At 40.1% G+C, this 10,618-nt stretch overlaps 1 long non-coding RNA gene across 1 annotated transcript; it reads right to left on the bottom strand.

The window, feature by feature from the left end:
- Positions 1-7,995: 7,995 nt before the first annotated feature.
- Positions 7,996-8,475, bottom strand: LOC117521762. The gene is made up of 3 exons (XR_004564049.1): positions 8,456-8,475; positions 8,203-8,277; positions 7,996-8,109 (listed from the first exon to the last, which is right to left on the bottom strand). It is a non-coding gene; the product is annotated as an uncharacterized LOC117521762 (long non-coding RNA).
- Positions 8,476-10,618: the final 2,143 nt, after the last annotated feature.

Below are 10,618 nucleotides of genomic sequence, written 5' to 3'. Positions count from 1 at the left end.
TACGTGGAATGTCTCCGTGATGACACAGATATATATATATATATATATATATATATATATATTAGATTTTTCACAGTTATATACAACACTTACTCGCATTTTTAACAGACTGCATTTATGACTAATTGCCACAGCTGCTTCTTTTACTGTGGCTGCTTCAAAATGAACAGTTATCACTTAAAAACAAGTCATCAGAACACAAAATCACACTTGTGTAAACTTTGGAATTAATCTATGCCTCAGCTCATTGAAGCACACGCTGGGACACTTCTAGTAACTACATCACCTGTCAGAAACACCGAGTACTCAAGGGTACTTTGTTTTCGGAAGTCTCCATAGCTGTTTTCTGTGAATGCCGTATGCTTTGAAACCAGTCACGGAAGTGCACAAAGTAATCCCGGTGGATCATCAGATGGCCATTAACAGCCTAAATGTAAATTGTTATGATTTCAGTGCGACATGTCCTTTAAGTTAACAAAAGCCGACCACGTGGCTTCTTTGGTCATTCTTTTGGCTCATTACTTTGTAACTTTTGATGGCAATGCATAAGCCTCGATAATTTTTTTTTTAAGTCTTGTCAAATTTTTTAACTTTTATAAACAAGTTCTAGAGTTTTTCAGAATATGAGCAAAATTACAGAAAAGCATTGTTCCTTTACAGCATCGCTTTCAAAGCCTTTAACATGTTTTACGAAGGCTTTAATCCAGTCTCCCACAAAGGTGGTGTTTTTTTTTAAGGACACCAGAGTACGATTTTTAACAAACACCTAAACCTTCATCTTTGGGTCAACAAGAACCAACTGACAGATCTGCAGAATCACTGGTCTTTCCTGCCAAAAAACAAGTCTAAACATCTGCCATCACTGTGGAATATCAGTGGTTCAACCCCAGAGCCAGGTAAGTTCAAGCCGAAACCGACCCATCAGCGGACCGAAGCAGATCAAATCGTTCATCATCTTCAAAGGATCCATTAATGACTCATTAACTGTTGGAATGGCCTAAGCAGTGGTTCACCTCTCTGATTTGAGGTTTCTTCCCCATTATCACCAGAGGGCTCAGGGGGATTGGTAAGGGCCCCTTCATACATAGTGCAAAGTTTGGACACAGGAAATGTGTGCACACCATGTACTTTCATCCCTGCCTCGAATGCCTCATACACCTGTTGCTACAACTATTTGCAGACACAAGTGCCTGAAAGACAAAGTGTGTGCTGTGCGAACACATCGCACGAACATCTAACACTGTTTGCATGGCACTTACAAAATGTGTGGCCAGTCGCACTCTTGGCATGACAACAGTCTGCAGATGACCACTGTCATACTGGGTGTGAAATTTCTCTAAGTTCCACACAACTGTGGAGTTGCCGAGATGTGTGCCGTTGGCTCCCCCCACAACCCGTGTGTGTGTCGCAAAGTCTATGACTGCACCTTGAGGAACGCTGCAGCACTTCAAGCAACCACTGACCGGTTGGGAACCTGGCTGACAGCAGTGGACAAGTCTGGGCTACCAGGCAAGTTCAAAGCCTGGATCTATCATCATGGCATTATGCCACGACTCCTCTGGCCACTGCTGGTCTATGAGGTGCCAATGTCCACCACTGAGTGCTTCGAGAGGAAGGTCAGCTGTTTCCTGCAGAAGTGGTTGGGCCTACCCCAAAGCCTAAGTAGCATCGCCTTGTACGGGAGGAAGAACAAGCTGAAACTGCCTCTCAGTAGTTTGAGGAGTTTATGGTTACCCGAGCAAGAGAGGTGCTACTGTACAGAGACTCCAGTGACAAAGTCTCCTCTGCTGGCATTGAAGTAAGAACTGGTAGGAAGTGGAATGCTTATGAGGTAGTGCAGCAGGCGGAATCAAGGCTGTGACACAGGGTGTTGGGAGCAGTGGCATCTGGGCGGGCAGGGTTTAGGAGCAACCCAAGACCCCGGTACAACAAGGCCCAGGGAAAGGAAAGACACCAGCTGATCCAGGATGAGGTCTGAGCAGGGATGGTGGAGGCCCACTGCAATAGGACACTAGCCATGCAGCAGCAGGGTGCATGGACCCAATGGGAGCAGGCAGCAGACCGGAAGATATCATGGACAGAGATGGGGAAGTCTGAACCACACTGGATAAAGGTCCTGGTTCAGTCGGTCTATGAAGTTCTCCCCAGCCCATCCAACCTCTTCCGCTGGGGCCTGGCAGAGTCTCCACTGTGCCCATTCTGCCAGAGAGGAGGATCGCTGGAGCACATCTTGAGTTGTTGCCCAAGAGCACTGGGAGATGGGTGCTACCGGTGGTGACATGACCAGGTGCTGAAGGTTATTGCAGAGGTCATCAGCACAGGGATCTGTAGCAACAGGCAACAGCACCCAGCAGGGCATTCCATCACCTTGTAAAGGCTGGGGAGAAACCACAGCAAAGCCCAAGTCCAACAGGAGGGCTGCTGGCAACAGCGCAGGACAGGCAGCTGAAGATTGACCTCAGGAAACAGCTCAAATTCCCGGAAAACATCGCAGTGACCAGACTCAGGCTGGACATAGCCCTGGTGTCAGAAACAGCGTGATGTGGTGCAACTTGTCCCATGGAACACAATGCAAGCTGCTGCATGCTCGCCTGTTCGTTGGCGCAGTTTCGTGGTGTACTAGTTTTTAAGTATTTCGCCGTTTTCATCCTTACTTTGCAGGGTCCATAAGGTGAGATCTTACTTATGTGAAGCACCGTGTAATGGTATTATTGTGATTTGGAGCTATACAAATAAAATAAATGAACATAAAGCCCAATATCATATAAATCTACATTTAAAAAAGTTAGACAAAGGTTTGTACTTGATAACAAGGAAAATGACTGAGCAGTTTTATTTTTAAAATCAGTTTTATTTGAAGCTGGTCAGTTGTCTTCAAGCACAAGTTGATGGAGTGATGTCTTTCTTCATGGTTGGTCTTGTGATGCCTTCAACTCCTTCACTTGTTACCTTCTTTCAGATTTTGATCTATTGGAGTTTTAGATACAAAGTTGTTAACTGTCATGTGTTAATTTGAGCCTCCTTTCACATGATGTAATGCCTGAAAGGTCTAAAGTTTTTTTTATGTAATAGATTGTACAGTTTCTCATTGGACCATAAATCTTTTCAAACTGATCCGGTGCTGTTACTAATTAAAGACATTTAATCCACCTACCTGTGTCTTTCCCTGAAAAGGGGTCTTGGGTTGTGCTCCAGTATATGCAGAGAAAAACCCAGATGGCAGGCGGGCGCTTGCGCTGCCAGTGGGAAATTTACTTACGGTCAGCTTTATTACGATCTTCTTAACTCTGTTTACCACCTGGAGAGAAGAGATATCTCAGTCAAGACAACACACACACCTGCTACACCTGAAACACGTCATAGTTGATAAATGTGTAGTTCTGAAGGAAATATTGCTCATCTCTGATCACATATCTGTTTGTTCTCGCTACAGATATATTTGAACAAATGATTATATAGAGTCAGTCTCATTGAGACAAACTCAGACAGATTGATGATGTCATCCAGCTCGTCAATGAAGAACATCAATTTCTTCACGTCACCATCGGTCTTTGGCCAGTACTGAAGCATGACTTTCAACACCTGTTGTGACAATAAAGTCAGACAGGAACCACGTCAATAAACTAGTTACAGTGCAGTGTAACTTTTCTTATTCAGTGAAAATTCACACAACAGCAGCACACAATATCAAGATGTGTATGAAGGAAAATAATTTGTCAGACATCTTTGCAGATATCTGGATTTTTGTTGTTTTCTTATACATAGCCCATTTAACTGAAAAAAAAAATTTCTAACATAATTTATTTGCCGTACCGGTTCAGTTAGAGATTTGTCCCTCCTCAAAAACTTGATAACACAGTGCACCAGCTACAAAGCACAAAAAGAGATAAACTTTGTGTCAATACAGTGAAATTTACATTCAAATGTAAAGCTTCAGGAGAACAGAGATGGTGAAGGGACAGACGGGCTAAGACATGAAGACACAAAGAAAACGTCCAGATAAAGCTGACAGTTTATAATACAAAGGAAATGTGTGTTGGGTATTTTCGCCTCCAAACATTCTTAAAACCTTTAACAAGACAAACAGAGTCAAGAACCACCAGTGAGACAGAAAGTCAATTTTAGCTCGCGAGGAGTGCAGTCAGGCTGTACACCAAAGCTACACTAAAGTCTGGCCTGCGCTCCTGCTCTTTTATTGGAGAAGCCCTAACCACATCATAAAACTTGTCCTAAGGGTGGGGGGGACAACACAAGACAAGTTTCTTCCCGTGACATAAACACATACGTCGATAAGTGCAGCTGTAAGGAAAAACAGTTTCTTTCCTTTAATCTTATCGTCGAAGGTCAGCACATCCCGTTCGTTTGTTGCACTTATCTGTTCTGCATCTGCCTAGAGTGTCCTGTTCTTCACACTAAGCATCACATATCACAAGGCCATAAATTCACAACGGTCAAAATAACCTCCAGTTCTTTACTCCCAGTTCAGACTGACCCCAGCATGCTAAAACGAAGTTGAATAATATGTGCATTCTCAGGGTTATCTTAAGACTGGTGCAAAACAGCACAATAACGTTTTCATAAGAAAGAAGACAAAGGTACAAATGTTTAACAGTGATAAAAAAATATATATATATAAAATCTTTAACAATGTGATCAAAGCAGATTTTGGTAAGATGTATAAATGAGATACAGTTCTTTTCTAAGGTCTGTGTGGCTTAGAATGAATTGTAGTTTGACTTAAATCCCTTATGATTTGTGATGAGATGAAGAAAAATTTCTTGCATGCGTTACCAGTTGATCGTAGGGCGTGACTGAGTCCACAGCGTGCAGAGGCAATAGAGCATTAAAGAGGAACGTCTTCTGCTCTTCATTCACTGACACAAGAAGTTTTCAATATCCTGTAGGAATATATAAAAAAACCAACAATGTGGAGAATGAAATAAATAGTTATCATTTAGGCAGCAATCAGTGACAAACTTCATTTGTTATTCTGTCTACAAGTAGATGTGAGAGCAGCATGAAGACAAATCACTGATTCTGAGGTATTCGTGACAAAAAATCCACACACATTATGGCTTAGTTTCTTCAAAAACAAAAAGTTCATACCTTCCTATGACTTTCAGGAGGTCAGCGATAACATTGTGTTGCTGTTTCTCGTGAACAAACCTGTTAAAAACAAACAACAAAAATTAATACAAGCATTTAACATTTACCAGTGAGACAAACGGACGGGACAGATTTAAACATGACCACTATTTCTTCACAGCTTTTTTGAACCAGTAATTTAATACGATCCTTATTTTTTATATATATTTGTTAATTTCAAGACCAGTTTATTCCAATTCAGGCTCACAGGGGAGCTGTAGCCAATCCATGGAGCTGTATATAAGATCTGTGTAACTTTCAACACTAATATTTGGGAATGTGTGAGTGTCAAAGTAAGTTTAATTAATACTTTCCTGACATAATTTACTTTTACTGGCTCGATATCCAGGTCAAAATGACATTTTAACATGTATTTTGCGAGCATTTTTCTGAGTGTGTTCAGTCGCGAATCTCCATTGAAAATGCATTAACATCCGGGAACTTCATCAGTATTTTGCCCGGTTAGGAGACGTCATGTAGTTGTTCATGAAGGGACGTTTTTGTTTAGTGTGGCGCAATGGGACTGCGCTCTCTAGTTCTTATATACAGCTCCATGAACCAATCCTAGTGGTCACTGAGTGAGAGGTGAGGTCCACCTTGAACAGGTGCCAATCAATCACAGGGCCACATTTAAACACAAACACATTTGCACTCTCACTTATGGTCAATTTAGTGTCACCAATCCTACATGTCTTTGGAAGTGGAAGAAAGCTAGAGGATGTGGGGAACCCACCCAAACCTGAGGAGGAATGTGGAAAGTCCACATAGAAAGGACCAGGTCAGAAGCAAACCTTCTGCCTGCCAGGGAGGGTGTCGGTTCACATCCCAAGAGACAAATCATTCAGGTTCTCATGACAGATGGATTTTAAAATGAGCTGCACAGCAGAGGAACGACACTGACCTCTTGAACGTGAGACCGATCTCTTTGAGGATGAACTCTCTCAGTCCAACCAGCGTTTCATAGATCCTGTAGAGTATCTGTATAAGGTACCATCTCTCCCTGACATCCTCACTATGAAACAGTTGTAGGAGCTGGAAAACAATGAAAGTTATTCATTATATTCATCAATTTGGAAAACATGGCTAAGTTTAGACCAGATTTTTGTCTTAGCAGTGCTTCTGTTCCTGAGTCTCTTTAGTCAAAGAACAGTTTTGAAATCAAATGTAGCACAAATAGCTGTTATAATGTGCAGTTCTTACCTGGATGACAAACTTCTGGTCAATGTATTTCTCTCCTATGCTGACGTCAAACTCAGGAGCATCTAAGAACTCTAGGAAATACTTGTAGACATACTGCAAAAGAAATGCACAAAGATAAAGGAATGAATTATCAGAATTATATCAGTAATGTCAGTGTCACTGTGCCTGATGTTCAGGTGCAGCACTGTCCAACATTTTAAAGACGGGATATATTCATGTACACACTGCAGATAAATAAAACATTCCAGTTTGGTTCACAATAATTTACCTTGAAGCATGGAAATGGAGCTTCAAGTATGGATTTGTCATCCTCTGGACTACACTTTGGACCAGTACTAGAAAGTGATTGCCGCAACGTCTGGAATAAAATTTCTGAACACTGGAAAGAAAGAAGATCACAGTGATGATTTCAGTATCCAAAAGACAAATATGCACAACAAAGACAGGAAATAAAGTAAATTTTGTTTGTAAATAAGTTTATGCCCTTTTTTTTTTTTTTTGGCTTGGTCTCAGACTGGACGCCATCATCAGGTTCTTAAAACCTCTCAAAAAAATAACTCTCATCTTCAACTTCAGTTTAAAGCATAAATGAATCATCTTCAGCAGTACTGACCATTTTCACGATCTGTGGGTACATGTCCTCTTTGATGATGCACCATCTGATGTAACTTGCTAATTTTTTCAGATCTTTCACTTTCACCTGCTTCCCTCGGACTTTCTGCAGCATGTGGATGTGGTGTTTGTCCTCCTTGGTGAGGGTTACATTTGAAGTGTCGTGAGAAACTGAAGACAGGAGGAGGAAAAAGTCATAGAACAAATGAAAGACCTCAGTCGACACACACACACACCACAGAAAAATAAAGTGATTCATTCCAATTTCACTGTGACCAAACTGCAACAAGTGTCTTCTGTAGAACTGCACTGCTTACCCTCGTGTGAAAAGGGTTCTGGGAGTGAGGGGGCCAACAGAGAGGAGGAATCAGAAGAGAAAGAGAAGGAGATTTTCTGCGCTCTGTCACTGATCTTCATATTTCTTTTGTCAGCAACCTACATGGAAAAAAACAGAGGAAGAAATGGCAACAAATTAAGTCAGATTGACTCAGTTACTTCAGTCTCCACAGAAAGAAAGAAAGAAAACCGCAAATGTGAACTCACCACTTTCTCTGGACAACATACTGTTTGAACAGAAGGTGACGGATCTTTTCTGTAAGAAGGAAACACACCAAGATGAAAAAAGTACTGGAAAAACAAAATATATATATATATGAATATGCTTTTTCTTTTCTTTTTCTTTTTTTGGCCTGGTACCGTTCTTTACTGCTGTTCTTGCAAGGCGTTGTGTCTTGTTGTCCATATGAGGCAGGTATAAATTTTCCTCTGCTAACTGTAACATAATGCTCTTTGCTCTTCAAGTCCTTCATATCTTCAATGGCTGTGAATTCAAAGAGGAGTCAGCTGCAAATCCACATTCAAATACACAAATATGGCAGTACTGTTGATACTTTAAAATAGTTTGGAGTAATGGCTGATTCAGTTTTGGATTAACTGCAATCAGACAACTAGAAATGCTAAGTATAACAGTGTTGCTTGGTTCAAACTGGACACAATTTACAAGGTGTTGATGTTGGACAATACCTTTTCACTCCAGTTCAAAGACTTATTTTCTTTTCCACAATGCTGTACACATCTTCTAGTCTCTTCATTGCATATTTGGGAATATTTATGAGGACTGGAGGAACCAGGGCTTTCCCATTAGCATACACACTACAGAATAATGAAACAAAGAGAAATACATGTAATCATTCAGAGAAAAAACATTCAGGATAAACACTTACCTACTTGAAAATCTGTACTTACTGAATTGAGAAGAACTCAGGTTTTCGAATCCTGGGGGACTGTTGGCTCAACTTTTTTGGGAGCAACAGGCTTAATCTTTAAATTTAAATAAAAATAATTAAAAACTATATTAATACTTAATAAATAAATGAACAGTATTGTCAAAAAAAGCTTTTCAGTTTCCATGTTACCTCCATTCGTTCATTAATTTTTAGTGTCACAGCAAAATTTGTAAAAAGCTGCAAAAAACTGAACAAACTGAACTTGAACTCACCACTTTCTCTGTCGGACGCACAGGACGCACAGCTGGTGAAGTGCCTTTACTGCAGGGATCAAACACAAGGCCCAGATTAATAAATGTTCTCTGATATGAGAACCATGTGAGAATAAAAACATTGATTCTTCCTTTTTTTTTTTGCTTCATACCATTCGGTCCTGGTGTCCTGGCAGGGTGCTGGGACTGTGTCTTCATAGTAAGCAGGTACAAACTGACCCCTGCTGACAGCAACATAAGGCTCTCTGCTCCTCAGCTCATACAGATGTTTGATGGGACGTCCATCGACTGTGTAAAGTCTGAAAAACCAAAGAGGAGACAGGAGAAATGTGAGACTATTTTGGTCAAACTCCACAGCTACAAATCCACTTTCAGTTCGACATATTAGTGCAACGTGCAAATATTTAAAAATGTTCATTCTGATCCAGTTAATGAGCAATGCAACAAAGCCAAATGTTTTGTATAACAGCGTTGATTGGCTCATACTGGATGTGATTTAAAGTGTTGGTCAGTACCCGGTCACTCCAGCTGGAAGACACAGTTTCTTCGCCACAGGGTCGTAGAGATCTTCTATTCTTTTCACTGCATACCTCGGCATCCTGACTTGGACTGGAGGAACCTTGGCTTTCCATTAGCATACACACTATAGAATGATGCAAGAAAGAGAAATATAATCATTCAGAGCAAAATCAGATTCAAGAAAAAATACTTATCCACCTGAAGATCTGAACTTACTAGAAGGAGCAAAAATGGGTTTTTGGAATCTTGGGCAGCATTCGCTTAACTTTTCTGGGAGCAGCAGGTTTAATCTGTCAATTTAAATAAAAATATTTACAATTATCAGGTTGCAAAAACAACTCATCCAGTTTTGTTGAATAAATTATTGTCCAGTGTTGCTTAAAGAAGAGCTTTGCAGCTCGCCATCATTCCCCAGCTTACAAATCAATCACTGTGTTAATTATGGCAAAGTCATAATTTATAACCAGACAGCTTTGAATTAATAGCTGCATTTTTTGGACAGAGAGAGACATACAGCTCTATCTTGATGATCTGGAGTGCACAGTCTCAAGTGCATTTGCAGAATTTTGTTTCTAAATAATCTAAGTTTTCATAGTTATCCAAGTAAATGCTGAAATCAAGATAATACAATCAAACAAAATTCTGTTCAGGAGGCGACTTGTGCCGTCAAATGCAGAACACACAGCTGGATTCTGCTCAGCTAATTTGATCTTTGTCCTAAGAATAAAATTTAAGATTTAAAATTTGATCAAGTTTGACTGCAGTTTGGTATAAACCTTTGACACCAACAAATAGTGTAGATAATAAACTGGATGAGATTTGTGGGAGAAAATATTTTACATGTGGAAAAAAATCCACAGAACAAAGTGAACTCACCACATTCTTTGGTTGACAAGTTGTTTTAACAGCAGCTGTGGTCTTTTTGCTGTAGGGAGGAAAAGCAATGTAAGAATTAATGTTTTTTTTTTGTTTTTTTTTGTTACAAATAACCTTTTTTTCTTTTTTTGTGTCGTACCATTCAGTGTTGCTGTTACTGCTGGATGTGTTCTCTTGCTGACCGTATGGGGCAGGTTTAAATTTCCCGATGCCAACAGCAACATAATTCTCTTGGCTTTTGAGCTGCATTGGATCTTCTACAAGATTTCCATCAAGTCTATAAAGTCTGCAAATTCAAAGACGCAGGAGAAACCTCAGAATGATTTGGTCCACTTCTGTGTTTGCAAAGTACCGTTCAATTAAACACACACACACAAAACTACAGTGTGTGTGTGTGTTAGTTGCTAGTTAGCATGTCACTGTCTTACAAATGAGCTTGTCGTGCTTATTTATATGTGAAATAATGTGTTTGGATTCATTGGGTAACATCAAACTGCTTCAATATGTCACAGTTAGTTCTTAAATGTGAAGAAAATCGATAATACAGCAGCAATCAATCACCCTCCACGCTAGGTTAGCTAGCTAGCCTGTAGCTGTTGTGGATATGAGCCTGTTGCTATATATATATATATATATATATATATATATATATATATATATATATCTTTTTTTTTCTTTTTTTTTCAGTGACTCTTTCCCCCTTTTTTTTTTTTTTTTTTTTTTTGGATGGGGGGTCAGGGAGGGCACCCGTGTGTTTGGTGTTCGTGC

The sequence above is a fragment of the Thalassophryne amazonica genome, chromosome 12, assembly GCF_902500255.1.
Source record: "Thalassophryne amazonica chromosome 12, fThaAma1.1, whole genome shotgun sequence".
Taxonomy (NCBI): Eukaryota; Metazoa; Chordata; class Actinopteri; order Batrachoidiformes; family Batrachoididae; genus Thalassophryne; species Thalassophryne amazonica.
This window is presented reverse-complemented; position numbering and strand designations above follow the sequence as displayed.